Source organism: Schistocerca serialis, chromosome 4 (genome assembly GCF_023864345.2).
Source record: "Schistocerca serialis cubense isolate TAMUIC-IGC-003099 chromosome 4, iqSchSeri2.2, whole genome shotgun sequence".
Taxonomy (NCBI): Eukaryota; Metazoa; Arthropoda; class Insecta; order Orthoptera; family Acrididae; genus Schistocerca; species Schistocerca serialis.
Window position 1 is genome coordinate 781,249,359 of NC_064641.1, and position 16,580 is coordinate 781,265,938.

General features: G+C 43.5%; 1 protein-coding gene across 5 annotated transcripts in view; it reads left to right on the forward strand.

Annotated features, from left to right (window-relative positions):
- The window catches only part of LOC126473356 (calcium uptake protein 3, mitochondrial-like), a 588,948-nt gene that overhangs the window by 551,684 nt on the left and 20,684 nt on the right, over positions 1 to 16,580 (forward strand). The window contains exon 1 of one of the 5 annotated variants that reach the window (XM_050100360.1): positions 2,267 to 2,372. The exons of the other annotated variants lie outside the window; for them this stretch is intronic. The gene's annotated coding sequence lies outside the window, so the exon portion shown is untranslated. Of the gene's footprint in view, positions 1 to 2,266; positions 2,373 to 16,580 lie in introns of those variants that run through there. 5 annotated transcript variants of the gene reach the window in all.

Below are 16,580 nucleotides of genomic sequence, written 5' to 3' on the forward strand. Positions count from 1 at the left end.
ACTGGCATAGCCAACACAGCCACACGGAATATCCTTCTCCAATGCCGTCCCTAACACAAACTTGAAGTCACATCTTGAACTTATTTTCACCTCCTTGAAGATTGTGTTAAGGAGAGTGTTGGACGAGGGTATTCCATGCAGTTGTATTACTATGCCACTATGGTGGTGTAATGGCTAATACACATGCCTCGTAAGCAAGGAGACCTGCGTTTCATGTCCTGGCTGTAGCACAAATTTTAATTAATTTCTTGAGCTTCAGTCATTATCATAGATAAAGATGTGGCTCAAATGTCCCAAGGAAAATTTAGTTCTATATTCAATGAACGTTTTGGTACATACTCCCTCGAAATTTTGACAGTATATCTCACGATGATCCACAATGGTCCTCTTGTAGTGTCTGCTACAATAGTCTGCTGAGTCTCCCCTCGGCGGTCTCGCCGTTGTTAAAGAATCCAGTGACGAAACACGCTGCTCTCATTTGTATCTTCTCCAGCTCATTTATTAATTCCTCGCGGAAAAGATCGCAGACAACCCAGCAGTAGTCAACATCGATCGAACATGTGTTTTTTAAGATCCTGGTTTTGTGATGATTACATGTTCTAAGGATTCCACCGATTTGCTTTTCCTACCATCTGCTACAAGTATATCGGTATTGCTACACATTCGGCGCCAGCTTTAAAGCGTTGCTTCTAAATAAATTTTGAATAAGATGTGAGCCAAATCGCCTACTCGTGAAGGCAATCCTGTCAGGTTCAATTTTGGGTCCACACCTATTCCTTATATAATGTGCATGACCTCCCACTTAACATTCATCAAGCAGAACGTGTACTTTTTCCAGAAGATATTAGTATTGTAATAAATTCAATTAGGCAGAAGAGTTGTTAGAAAGGTTTCTCAAACAATTATTATGTGGTTCTCTGAAAATGGGATCTCACTAAATTTTAATGAAACACTGCACAATAAACAGAACCAGATAAACGATTGATGTAGAACATGAACAGGTTCTGCTCTAAATTTTGGATGTACATAGTTTTATTTAATTGTATGGCTAGGGCCCCCCGTCGGGCACACCGTTCGCCGGGTGCCGGTATTTCAATTTGGCGCCACTTCGGCGACCTGCAGTCGATGAGAATGATAAGAAGATGATGATGATGACAGCACAACACCCAGTCCCTGAGCGGAGAAAATTCCCCGACCTAGGCGGTAATCGAACCCGGGCCCAGGGAATTGACAATTCGTCACGCTGACCATTCAGCTACCGGGGGCGGACATATGCATAGTGATGAAAAACTGTAACTGTAAGAAGCATATTACTGAGCTGCTCCAATAATTAAGTTCAGCTCCTTTTGATCATCGTATAATTACTAGTCGTATAAAAAACGAATCAACCTCATGACATATTTTACATATTTCCACTAAATAATGTCTTACAGAATAATTTTCTTCGGTGACTCATCACTCTGAAAGAAAGTACTGATTGGACAAGAGCAACCACTAAGAATAATACGTGTATTTAGCCACGGTCGTCATGTAGGTACCTCTTCAGGGAGTTAAGCATTTTAATTGCACCATCACAGTGCATTAATTCGCTAATAAAATTCGTCATAAATAATCCGCCACAATTGCAGAACAGTGTGAATGTCCATATCTACTTCACAAGAAGAAAAACTGATCTTTAATAATGGAAAATTAAATTGTCAGTGGCTCGAAATATTCAGTATGCAGCGATAAAATTTTTGTCCCTTTTCCCAACAACATAAAATGACTGACAAGTAGCAAATCTAGTTTTAAAACTACTCTAAAAAATTTTCTCCTGGATAACGTCTTTTACGCCACGGACGAATTTTTGTTTAAAAACTGGTAGCCTGTAGAAAAACTAAGTTGCATGAGTTGGAGTAAAAAAATATGTTCGCTAATAGTTCTAGCATTCACGTATAAGTATCCTGTAAACTAACTATTTCTACAATATTTTGATAAAAGATTCGTTCCAATGGTCTATGGAACATGAAACAAACAAACAATGTAAGTTGATAAGTGCATGCACGACTTTCTGTTGGTAAAAACACGAACTCCACAAGGCGCAGCGAGGTTCGATCAGCGATAGCAGCAGATTGACAAGGAAATTGCGTCACACTACGCCGCATGGTATTCTGCAGAACGATAATTCGTCAGTGCCGCAAATCCACGGAACGATAAGCTATCTGACGCTGGCTGCGCTGCCCTACACACGCCCTGCGGGAGTTGTCACTTTCAGACAGTCCTCTCTCCGTAGCGGCGAATGTGAGCTGGCAGTACATCGGAGGTGTGGCGCGAGGATGACGTCCCTGTTTGGAATTGCACGATAGATGTGGCGGACGTGCAGTGAGTATATGGTGCGTTTCTTTTGCATCTTCGTAGTTGCCAGCGAACATTCGAGCTACTACATTACTGTCTGTAGCTGAGGAGAATGCGCCTGACATAAATGCGGTGGCGCAGTCGAAAGCGTAATATTACATGCTGTTCTAAAACTATCGTTAATGTAACATCAACATAGTGTGACTAGTTTGTATATACATAAGCGCCAAAATATATTAAACCGTAGCACATCTTCAGCGTATTGAGACTTCCGGAATAATAACGGTTTAAATTATTCAGTTATGCAGCTATGGGCTCAGTAGGTGATGTGTAAATAGTTTATTAAGTTGACAGTGTGCGTGCAACTGCCGAAATGTATTTTTTTTTCTCCAGCGTGTTTCTTCTTATTCAGTTAAAACATCGGTTGGACCCTCTTGTCTGTTTATTGCTGGCACTGATATATCTTTTAAGTTGCTTTCATAATAAAAATTATCTTTGGCGTTGACGCTGCAAATAAATAAATAAATAAATGGACAAGAATATCAGCGTCAAAGGAAAAATTCGTTCAAATGGCTCTGAGCACTATGCGACTTAACTTCTGAGGTCATCAGTCGCCTAGAACTTAGAACTAATTAAACCTAACTAACCTAAGGACATCACACACATCAATGCCCGAGGCAGGATTCGAACCTGCGACCGTAGCCTTCGCGCGGTTCCAGACTGAAGCGCCTAGAACCGCTCGGCCACTTCGGCCGGCGAAAATTGTGGTGATGGGAGCGATCGATGCAGTATAGTGGTTAAGGTACTGAACTGATATTCTTGAGAGCGACGGGTGAAATCCCCATACGGCCTTCCAGATGTATCGGTTTCTGCGGTTTTCCTGAATCGCTGAAGGTGAATGCCGGGATGGTTCCTTTGAATATGAACCTGGCGATTTCATCCATCAATATGGACTAGTTTTCAGTTTCTAATGGCCTCTTCAGCGCAGAACGTCAAATTCCTACACATACGTACTTCGTTTTGGTGGCGAACCGCACAAAAACCTGGCAAAATCCAGGAATGAGGTCATTATTCTAGCAAAATCTGGGAAACTTATACAATAAAATTTTTTGAGTTATGTGATTAAGCCCTAGATGTAGGAGAACAAATTTTCTCAACTAACTAGTAGGGAGAACAAACAAATCCACAATCATACGACGACTTCTTTAGAGATGAAAAAGGATTGTCATCGCGCAGTGCTCAAGTGATTCCTCGCATATGCATTTCGCAAGTGCAACTCTGCTATGTCTATTTCTATCATAATGTAAAGGATCTGATCGAAAATGTTCAAAACTGCTCTTATTTCATCCAGACAGAAAAAGAAATAATGTCTCGAGAAGACTGCCAACAAAATACATTCCACTGTACATCACAAGCTATTCGCTAGTATTTGGCGTGATTTGCTACCAAATTCTGCGATGAGGAAGAGCACTTGTAAAAGTAAACAAAATTTGTTTTTCTGTAGAATCTTTAAAACAACCAGTTTATAGCAAAAAATGTGGCGTTTAGAACATGTGGGAGATACCGAAAAAGTTACTGCTTCTCTTGCTTTCGCTGTAAGTACCACCGCAGTACGAGTAAATCAACAACTGTAAAATAATGAAAGTGATTTTAAACATTAAATTTTACGTACGCCAAACAATCCCTTCCTGGAAATTTATTTGCGATGACCCATTTTCCTATGCCTTACTTTATCGAGGCTTTTATGGAAATATTAATAAATAAAATATAATGAGCATAATTTCGGCTTGTCTCCAGTGAAAGTAACGTAGGATAAACACAAAAATGAAAATTTGGGCTCGCTAGGGAGGAACCTCTGATTACCGTCATCTGCTCCCTCCGCCGCGCCAACCGCTGCCTGCATACAACGCTAACATAAATGATTCCTGCGTTGCCAGACCAGTGCCAAAAATGCAATTTTCTCGAAACGCTCGGCCATCTGTAGCTCCCCCTCCTGTTACTTTCACTTCTAGGCAAGCCCTACGTATACCATACATTCGGATGAAATCGATGACGACGAGTAGATGCCGTCACCTTGTTAAGGTAACAAACCTCAAGAGCTACCTGCACTCTTTTTTGTCATCATCGGTCGGCACACTGGTTTAACGTGGCCCGCCACGATAACCTCCAATTGAAAGAAGATTGTGACCTGACGATAGCGGCCCCTGTATGGACGATCGTTTGAATTTCTTTGCTCTTTATGTTAATCGGAAGACATTTGCACACAATATGCGATGTCTTCGATTTTCCTTGACATTCCTGTAGGCAGCGACGCCATTCAACATAAGGAAATTCATGAGCCAGAGTACAAGTGCCCAGTAGTCGATAAGACGGCAGCTTTTGGATCCGTTGTTGCACAACTTCGTCAGCCTGGATACTAGGCCTGCCATTTTGCTCTTCATCATGCACGTTTTTGCGGCCACTATTGAGATCTGGACACCACTGTCGGACTTCTCCTTCACTCATTACTGTAGGCTCATAAACGGGCCACCACTCCTGATACGTTTGGTACTATAGCTCGTTTTGCACACAACAGTCCAACTGCATAACGTACTTCGCAACTGCCTGGAACAACGATTTTCAAAACCAGTGTAGTTTGATTTGATCCATTGTCAAACGACTACCGAAAAAGAAACAAATGAGTTCTGTCACTTTGAATAGTAAATATGTGGCGTTACGTTCGTACAGCTTCGTTCTAAGCTGCCAACATTTCAGTATGGGTAGGCGTGTTCTCAAGAAATGAAGGAATTAAAGACATTAGCTGCCAGTGGTCATTGATTTATATGAATGGGGCAAGTTGAAAATTTGTGTCTGACCGGAATCCTAACGCAAGTCTCTTGCTTACTAGGCAAATGAGCTGAACACTAAGGCATCTGGACACAGTAGTCACTACAGCCGCACGGACTACCTTAGCATGCCTCCCGTCAGACCCAAATTCTGGACCTATACCACACATTACTTACTTAGGGCCCCTCTCATCAGCCTCATTACTCGCGGCATCTCGCATATTCCCGTAAGAGTTCGAGCTAGGTGTGCATCTGCAGTGAAGAAATCATTGGCTGTCATCGCCTTTAATTCGCCTTTTTTCGGACGTGTGGGAGTAACACTAGAAGTTCACCAAGCGAATGCGCTGGAACCTTTAACGTTAATTTTTTTTCTATTAACTGATCTGACAAGTCACATTAATAATTTCCTTAGATTTTCTGCATATGATACAGTTACTTGTAATGCAGTGCTGTCTTACAAAAGTCGCATAATATTCAGTAAAATCTTGACAATATTTCAACTGGTGCAAAAATTGGTAACATGGCCCAAATGGTTAGAAGTGTAGAATTTTGGGGTTCACAAAAAGCAGCAACTTAGCGTCCACTGCATCACAAATGGAGTCAACCAATTTACACGAATACCTGGGTGTATCACTTTGTGGAGGTATAAAGTAGCCTGTCGTTGGCAAACAATTGAGAGACTTCGATCATTGGTAGCTTTCTGGGAAAATGCCATGCGACTGCTGACGAATTTGCTTACTTCCATCCTACACAGTTGTTAAAGTCACATCACATGAATTCGCAATCACGACTAGACTCAAACTTTCACATGTCGCCAACCATGCGTCTGCGCCCTTTACTCGTACGTCTATTATGTACGTTCCCGTACCGATCAGACGTTGTAGTAGAAATGGAACTTTGCGTCGTAATCAGAATAATACAAGACACTACAATATCGTATGTATCATTTTGTTAAAGTCTCTGGGACCGTATCAAATAGGACTAACAGAATGCCGAACGTAAACAAAGGAAGGCAGCACGAATGGTCAGAGGATTCAGAATGAATTTTTTACTCGACTTCTGAGTACGCGCTGATATGAAACCACCTCGGGGATGAAAACTGTGTGCCGAGCGGGACTCGAACCTGGGAATTTGCTCTACCGACTTAACTACCCAAACACGTCTCAAAAGCAAAGATTCTGGTCTCGTGTTTCGGTCAGGCACACACTTTTACCAGGCAGGAAGTTGCGGACACAAGTATGTTCGACTCAGGGAGGATCGCCACGAAAATGATGATTCCCATAACTGAGAGACTCCTGAAGACAGACGCCAATTAACTGACGCGCGGACGCTTGTTATTAAGTTTAGAGAACGCGTATTATGAATCTAGGAATATACTATACTCAGGAACGTATCACTCCCTAGGGACCGTTAAGAGAGGATTAGACAGACTACAACGCGGGTAGTGACACTTCGACAGTTGTTCTTACGACGTTTCAGATACTAATGCAACTGGGAGAAACCTTAACAAGTGGTACATTCGAAGTATCCTCATTTGCGATATACTCAGATGGAAAAAAAATCACAACACCAATACATAATTAATGTGGAGTAATAAAATTTCGGGAATACATTTGTCTACGTAACATATTTAAGTGATTAACATAGCAAGATCACAGGTTAATGTAAGCGCGAGGTAAACCATGGCAAATGTGTAATACTGGTGCATTAATAACCGGAGTAAGAGCCACAATGTTAAATGTAAGGGTGCAAACGTGCATGCATTGTGTTATAAAGGTGCCGGGTGTCAGTGTGACGGATGGTGTTCCACGCATGTTGCACTTGGTCAGCTAATACAGGGACGGTTAATGCTGTCCCACATGTGTACGATTGGAGACAGATCTGACGACAGAGCAGACCAAGAGAACATGTCGACCCTGTAGAGCGTGCTGGGTTACAACAGCTGTATGTAGTAATAGCGTTATCCTGTTGGAAAACACCCCATGGAATGCTGTTCGTGAATGGCAGCACATCAGGTCAAATAACCAGATTGACGCACAAATTTGCAGTCAGGCTGCGTGGAATAATTACGAGTGTGCTCTTGCTGTCAAACGAAATCTCAGCCCAGACTGTAATTGCAGCTGTACGTCCAGTGTGTCAAGTACGCAGACAGTTTGGTTTCAGGCCTGCTCCTAAACAGAATACCGCCATCGTTGGCACCGTGGCCGAACAACTTTAATCAGAAAACACAACCGACCTACATCCTGCCCTCCAGTAAGCTTTCTCTTGACATCACTGAAGTCCCAAATGGTGTTGGGTTTTAGGTCAGTAGCATACACGGTACAAGGCGTCTACATGGGAGCTGTCCTTAAATACCGATATGTAACAATTCGTTGTGTCTCTGTAGTGCCAACTGCTGCTCAAATTGATGATGCACATTCAGTACGATGCGGCAGAGGCCTGTCTCCTTGTGGCCGTACATTCTTGTGATTACTGCTGCCACCAATAACCTGCCGTGCCTGTGTTCCTGCGAAACCTCTCTGCAGCATCGCAGAAGGAACGTCTAGCTTCTCGCAGCCCTGTTACACGACCTTGTTCAAACTCAGTGATTTGTTGGTAATGGCATCTTTGTCACTTTAAATGTATTCTTGACTTACAGCAACCGACCAAGCCCAATCTCAAAGGTAACTAATGGTCATGACTGTTGCAGCGTGTATTTAAAGCAGACCTGATTTGCATCCTCATAGTGGCGCCACTCTTCTGCGTCTGACGTGACATTTGAACAGACATCATCTTTCATATGCAGAAACACGCCCACAAACTTCCATTTACGTCGCACAACTCCTGCTTGGTGTTGCGATTTATTATTCAGTCAGTGTAGTTCACAGTGGGACACCGAGCGTAGATTTATATTCAGACATATCGTATAAAAACGTATGCTTTGTAAAGGAAGCACTATTACAGTTTCTCTCACTAAATAAGGTTCCTTAGGAAAATCCTAGCAATCCCGCACCGCCGCGAGAAAACCCGAAGAGATTCCGGTCGTATGTAAAGTACACCAGTGGCAAAAAACAGTCAATACCGTCACTGCGCCATATAGATAGAAATGTTACAGATGATGGTGCCACAAAAGCGGAGTTACTAAATACAGTTTTCCGTAATTCCTTCATGAAAGATGATGAAGTAAGTATTCCAGAATTCGAAACCAGAACAGCTGTTAGCATGAGTGACATAAAAGCAGATAAATTAGGTGTTGCGAAACAACTCAAATTACTTGAGAAAGGCAAGTCTTCCGGTCCAGATGATATACCAATCAGGTTCCTTTCAGAGTATGCAAACACAATAGCGCCTTTCTTAGCAATCGTATACAACCTGTAAGCGTATTGTCATATCGCTGGCTTAGTTGTGGAGTATCTTTGCGGGCAGCCGCCTCTGTAGAGAGTCGAGCGCGGGACACGGAACTGTTATGTTGTGTTGTGGGTAGCTCTGCATATGAGAGGCATTGTTAGTATGGAAGTTGAAGTGTTGCTACAAGTGCTGTTACAGTAAAATGATGAAATATGGAAGTGAGTCAGAGGAAAGTGAGTCAAGAAGTAATTAAAAATGAGCAGTGCCGTCAATAACGTGTTTTGTGTATCCTCTCGTTGCGTGTCGCACAGCATCGATCATCCGCGCCGTGTTCGGTCTCCCAGAATGAACTGATGTGAATCAGTAGAAATTAGTTACCATAAAAGAGTGCAGTCAAGTGCCAGTGTCTTGTAGCGAGCGTGAGGACGTGCGTTCGATCATCGCGTTTCCGCATTATCAACAATCAGCCGCGCCGCGACGGTTTCGCGCACGCTCGTACAAGTGAGAACTGAGAACTGAAAAAGTAACTTTACGATCAGTGTTGTATCATTACTAGTGGCAAGGAGGACTATTACCAGATATCTGTATGTGTGACGAGCGTAAGAACGTCCGTTCGATCATTCGGCTTCCGCATCATCAACAATCACCCGCGTCGTGTCGGTTACGCGTTCGCTCGTCTGAATTATATTTTGGACTGTTAATTATCAAGATTGTTAATTGGCATAAACATTTACGATTTAGAGTGTAAACAGTGCAACCTGTGGTTTCCATTCGTCTCAGAATATAGATGTTCATACCAGACGTCGAACAGTGTTGTGCTTTAACGTCGAGTGGCTCCCCTTATTCGTTTGCATATTTCGATTAATTTCAGGCAAGCTAGCAGCAGTGTGGAGCTGAACAGTACGACCGCCGCGGGATTACCAGGTACGTGGTGTGGACAGGGCGCACGGTCAAGAAACGCAACGGTCACGAAACGACAACCATTTTAAAGGTACCCCCCACCCACTTGTACTCCCGGGCGTGTTACAAACCGCTCTCTTGACGACAGGTCTGTTCCTAAAGACTGGAAAGTAGCACAGGTCACACCAATATTCAAGAAAGGAAATAAGAGTAACCCATTGAATCACAGACCCATATCACTGACCTCAATTTGCAGTAGGATTTTGGAGCATATACTGTACTCGAACATTACGAATCACCTTCAAGCAAATGACTTATTGACAGACAACCAACACGGATTCAGAAAATATCGTTCTTGTGCAACACAGCTAGCTCTTTATTCCCATGAAGTAATGAGTGGTGTCGACAAGGGATCTCAGATCGACTCCATATTCGCAGATTTCCAGAAGGCTTTTGATACCGTTCCTGACTAGCGACTATTAATCAAATTGCGTGCATACGGAGTATCGTCTCAGTTGTGTGACTGGATTCGTGAATTCCTCTCAGAGGGGTCACAGTTCGTAGTGATAGGCGGTAAATCATCGAGTCGGACAGAAGAGATATCTGGCGTTCCGCAAAGTAGAGTCATAGGACATCTGCTGTTCCTGATTTACATAAATGATCTAGGTGATAATCTTAGCAGCCCCCTTAGATTGTTTGCAGATGACGCTTTAATTTACCGTCAAGTAAAATCATCAGACGATCAATTGCTATTACAAAATGATCTAGGTAGAATTTCTGTATTGTGTGAAAAGTGGCAATTGGCACTAAACAAAGGAAAGTGCGAGGTCATCCACATGGGTACTAAAAGAAGCCGAGCAGTTCTAGGTGCTTCAGTCTGGAACTGCGCGACCACTACGGTCGCAGGTTCGGATCCTACCTCTGGCATGGATGTGTGTGACGTCCTTAGGTTAGTTAGGTTTAAGTAGTGCTAAGTTCTAGGGGACTGATGACCTCAGGCGTTAAGTCCCATAGTGCTCAGAGCCATTTGAACCATTTTTTACTAAAAGAAATCCGATAAATTTTGGGTATACGATAAATGTCACAAATCTAAGGGCTGTCAATGCGACCTAGGAATTACAATTACGAGCAACTTAAATTGGAAAGACCACATAGATAATATTGTGGAGAAGGCGAAACAAAGAGTGCGCTTTGTTGGCAGAACATTTGGAAGATGCGACAAACCCACTTGAGAGACAACCTACATTACACCTGTCCGTCCTCTGCTCTAATACTGCTGCGCGGTGTGGGATCCTTACGAGGAAGGATGGACGGTGGACATCGAAAAAGTGCAAAGAAGGGCAGCTCGTTTCGTGTTATTGCGCAATAGGGGTGAGAGTGTCACTGATATGATAGGGGAGTTGGAGTGGCAGTCACTGAAACAAAGGTGGTTTTCTTTGCGGCGAGATCTATTTACGAAATTTCAATCACCAACTTTCTTTTCCGAATGCGAATATATTTTGTTGACACCCACATACGTAGGGAGAAATGATCATCATAATAAAATAAGAGAAATCAGAGCTCGAACGGGAAGATTTAGGTGTTCCTTTTTCCCACGCGCCATTCGAGAGTGGAATGGTAGAGAAGTAGTATGAAAATGGATCGACGAACCCTCTGCCAGGCACTTAAATGTGAATTGCAGAGTAACCATGTAAATGTAGACCTTTTGATGCTACGAATACCAAAACAGGTTGTGAGGGGCATGAGTCGCCTCTGAAGCCGCGAGTCACGTAACACTTCAGACACGCTTAGTGGCAGAGATGAGAGTCGTGTTTTCCATAATCCACGTTCAGAGCCCCTTTTTTGTGTTTTAGCTGCAATACAGTATGCGTTTCTAGAGGCACGTAACAGCACAAGAGTAGTTTTGTCTCCACTGCGAGTGCGCGTTCCTCGATGGTGCTGTTACTGTTGTAGCGTTGGGCGTACACGACGAACAGCCATAAAAGCTTATCGACTCACGTGAATGGCTCTCTGTGGAGCTATAGAGCGGAATAATATTCTTCTTTGTGCATGTAAATCGTCGTGGCTTTTGGACATACCATTTCTCTGCTCTTTTCTTTTAAAATCAGCCGTACAAGCCTAGTTCAGCGATGAAGCAGCACCTGTCCAGAGTGATTTAAGGTGGAGCGGGAGATCAAATCTGGCCGTGAGGTTGCCAAAAGTCAGACTTGCAAGAATCGTCAAGACTGACAGCATCGACGGATAGGATTAAGTGAGGGTTTCCACAGTCAACGTCTCACATACACGCTCAGGCTACGGCCATACGAGCGTTTTTTCCACGCGCGTTTCTGCCAGAATTCACGCAACACGCGCGGCCACATGGCCGCATCTCTCACGCGGCGTAAAGCCCAGCGAAACGCCAGTAGTGCTTTGGTGCAAGCTGTGACAACATCTACTGTGCGCAGTATAGTATCAACTATGAGCGGAAATACGTCAAACAAGAACGCGGTTCTTGCAGTATGTGCTGCGTTAGTTGTACATAGGCGTCGGAAACGACGGCAGGAAAAAAATACTCTTTAATACACGCTGTAATAACATTAGAGACCTCCTCTTCTTTGTATTCTGCACATTTTCCTGCAATGCTAGACTATTATCCGTCACTTTCGGATATCGAAGTACATCAGTAAGTATACAGAGTTAACTCACTGACAATGGCAACTAAGATCTCACGAACAGAAACGACGTATATCACTGCACGCCGATCTACACTGCTAGACAGACAACGGGCAACAGATTTTGGGTGCCCCTGTAGGCCGTTGGCAGCGTTCTTCCGGTAAAGGCCACTTCCCCCACCAAAAGCGCTGCTCGCTCTTGTATTTACAGACAGATTATATTTGATAACGAAATCAGCTGTGCCTCATAGGCTCGCATCCGCAACGTTTACGTGCCATGTATACTGGAAATTTTTTCTTCTGATACGATTTGCTTGATCTTCTCTTTGTCAAAGTCGCTCACGTAATGGATTCGCGCATTTGCGACCTGTATCATCACTAGAAAATAGTTCATTAACTCGGCACGAGGCTGCAACGCCGGCATTTCAGTCTCGCGTTGTGATTGGCTCTTCAGTGTATATATCTGGTGGTTATAATTAAAGTACAGCTACTCACAGAAGTTCAATGTGGGCTGTAATCATTGAATGAAAACGAAACTTGGTAGATATTCTGATGCGTTAATGCGGAACCGATTTACGCTTGAAAAAAAAAATAATAATTTTGGACAGGTAAGTATACAGCAAATCACTCTGACACAGCGCTCAGCGTGTCCGGTAGTATGCGAAGTACATGGATCTAGCACAAAGTACCGCGAAGATATTTTACCACTGTAGGAGAAATGTAGTAATGGGGTCACTGGAACTATAAAAAAAAAAAAACCGAAATGCTGTCGTCTTTTGTACCTACGATTATGTCTCTACATTCACAAAATTTCTTAAAAAAGTCAGGCATTTTGATATACTTTACACGGAGGTGACAAGTCATGGGCTAGAGATATGCACATACACAGGGTGGTCTATTGATCGTGACCGGGCCAAATATCTCACGAAATAAGCATCAAACGAAAAAACTAAAAAAACGAAATTTGTCTAGCTTGAAGGGGGAAACAAGATGGCGCTATGGTTAGCCCGCTAGATGGCGCTGCCGTAGGTCAAACGGATATCAACTGCGTTTTTTTAAAATAGGAACCCCCATTTTTTATTACATTCGTGTAGTACGTAAAGAACTATGAATGTTTTAGTAGGACCACTTTTTTTCGCTTTGTGATAGGTGGCGCTGTAATAGTCACAAACGTATAAGTATGAGGTATCGCGTAACATTCCGCCAGTGCGGACGATATTTACTTCGTGATACATTACCCGTGTTAAAATGGACCTTTTACCAATTGCGGAAAAGGTCGATATCGTGTTGATGTATAGCTATTGTGATCAAAATGCCCAACGGGCGTGTGCTATGTATGCTGCTCGGTATCCTGGACGACATCATCCTAGTGTCCGGACCGTTCGCCGGATAGTTACGTTATTTAAGGAAACAGGAAGTGTTCAGCGACATGTGAAACGTCAACCACGATCTGCAACGAATGATGATGCCCGAGCAGGTGTTTTAGCTGCTGTCGCGGCTAATCCGCACATCAGTAGCAGACAAATTGCGCGAGAATCGGAATCTCAAAAACGTCGATGTTTAGAATGCTACATCAACATCGATTTCACCCGTACCATATTTCTATGCGCCAGGAATTGGATGGAGACGACTTTGAACATCGTGTACAGTTCTTCCACTGGGCACAGGAGAAATTACGGGACGATGACAGATTCCTTGCACGCGTTCTATTTCGCGACGAAGCGTCATTCACCATCAACGGTAACGTAAATCGGCATAATATACACTATTGGGCAACGGAAAATCCACGATGGCTGCGACAAGTGGAACATCAGCGACCTTGGCGGGTTAATGTATGGTGCGGCATTGTGGGAGGAAGGATAACTGGCCCCCATTTTATCGATGGCAATCTAAATGGTGCAATGTATGCTGATTTCCTACGTAATATTCTACCGATGTTACTACAAGACGTTTCACTGCGTGACGGAATGGCGATGCACTTCCAAGATGATGGATGTCCGGCATATAGCTCGCGTGCGGTTGAAGTGGTATTGAATAGTATGTTTCATGACAACTGGATTGGTCGTCGAAGCACTATACCATGGCTCGCACGTTCACCGGATCTGACGTCCCCGGATTTCTTTCTGTGGGGAAAGTTGCAGGATATTTGCTATCGTGATCCACCGACAACACCTGACAACATGTGTGAGCGCATTGTCAATGCATGTGCGAACATTACGGAAGGCGAACTACTCGCTGTTGGGAGGAATGTCGTTACACGTATTGCCAAATGCATTGAGGTTGACGGACATCATTTTGAGCATTTATTGCATTAATGTGGTATTTACAGGTAATCTCGCTATAACAGCATGCGTTCTCAGAAATGATAAGTCCACAAAGGTACATGTATCACATTGGAACAAGCGATATAAAATGTTCAAACGTACCTACGTTCTGTATTTTAATTTAAAAATCCTACCTGTTACCAACTGTTCGTCCAAAATTGTGAGCCATATGTTTGTGACTATTACACCGCCATCTATCACAAAGCGAAAAAAAGTGGTCCAACTAAAATATTCACATTTCTTTACGTACTATACGAACACGTAATAAAAAATGGGAGTTCTTATTTAAAGAAACGCAGTTGATATCCGTTTGACCTATAGCAGCGCCATCTAGCGGGCCAACTAAAGCGCCATCTGGTTTCCCCCTTCAAGCTAGAAAAGTTTCGTTCTTTGTAGTTTCTCCGTTTGACGCTTATTTCGTGACATGTGTGGCCCGGTCACTATCAATGGACCACGCTATATGCAGATGGTGGCAGTCTCACGTACACTAGGTATAAAAGGGCGGTGCATTGGCGGAGCTTTCTTCTTTCAGATGATTCATGTGAGAAGGTGGCCGATGTAATTATGGCCGCAGGACGGGAACTGATACACTTACAATGCGGAGTGGTAGTTGGAGCTGCGCGCAAGGGGAATTCTACTTCGGAAGTCATTAGGGTATTCAACATTCCAAGGTCCATAGTGTCAAGACTGTTCCGGGACTACCAAATTTCAGGCATTACCTATCGCCACGAACAACGCAGTGGCCGGCGGGGCCTTCACTTAACGACACGAGCGGCAGCATTTGCTTAGAGTTTTCAGTGCTGACTGGTAAGCAACACTGCGTGAAATAACCGCAGAAATCAATGTGGGACGTACAACGAAATATTCGTTAGGACATTGCGACCAAGTTCAGCGTTAATGGGCTATGGCAGCAGACGACCGACGCGAGAGACTTTGCTAACAGTACGACATGGCCTGCTGTGCCTCTCTTGGGATCGTGAGCCCTAGACGACTGGAAAACTGTGGCCTGGTCAGATGTGATCCGGTTTCGCTTGGTAAGAACCATGGACCCAAGCCGTCAACAAGGCACTGTGCAAGCTGATAGTAGATCCATAATACCGTGGACTGTGTTTACATGAAATGGACTGGGTCCTCTCGGCCATCTGAGCCGATCGGTGACTGGTAATAGCCATGTTCGGTTGCTTTGAGACCATTTTCAGCCATTCATGGAGTTCATTTTACCAAAAAACGATGGAATTTTTATGCATGACAATGCGCCGTGATACTGAACCACAATTGTTGGCACTGATTTGAAAAAGAATCTGGACATCCGGAGCCAATGATTTGGCCAAACTGATCGCCCGACGTGAATCATCTTGAACATTAATTGGACATAATCGAGAGATCAGCAAACAATCCTGCACCGGCAACACTTTTGCAAGTATGGACTATGACTTAGTATTTCTGCAAGGGGACTTCAACGACTTCTTCAGTCCATTCCATGTTGAGTTCGTACACCTTCGCCGGCCAAAAGGAAGCCCGAAACGGTATTAGGAGGTATCCCATGACTTTTGTCCCCTCCATGCATAGTTCTGGTTTAATGATCCACTGAAATTACTTCTGTCTATGGCTACGTGCTTTAACTGGAGCGTCTTCACGCGTCATGTAAAAGAATAATTTCGTCAAAGGTATACCTAGTAAAGTATTCTTCAGCAATACAGTAATCGTTTGGATGAGTTATCAAATGCAGAATAGTAGTATTCGCTATTACCCATGCGCATCTATTTTTGCGATTATTTTGAAATTGCCTACTCCTCATCCTCCTCCTCCTCCTCCTCCCGCATATTATTCCTTGTTTATCACTTTGCTCCTTTTCGTCTTTCATCCTAGTTTGTTTTCCCGTTTCAGGAGAGTTCCCTGTTTTGGTTCCTTGGCGACGCAGTGCTTAGACACAGCAGTTCCTGTTGTAACGTTCTGGATTCAGTGCCGTACGGATACCCACATTTAGTTTTTCCGTGGGTTTCTAAATCGATTAATGCAAATATAGTGATGATTCCTTTGGAGAGGATAGAGCTGATTTCCCTGTCTTCCTTTCCCAACGCGAGCTTTTTCAGCATCTGTAATGATCTCAACGCCTACGGCACATTAATCCCTGGTCGTTTCCCTTCCTCCGGAACTCTGAATATGACAATTCTAAAAGGGACATTCAAATGAAAGCGAGTAAGATGGAAAAAAGGTAA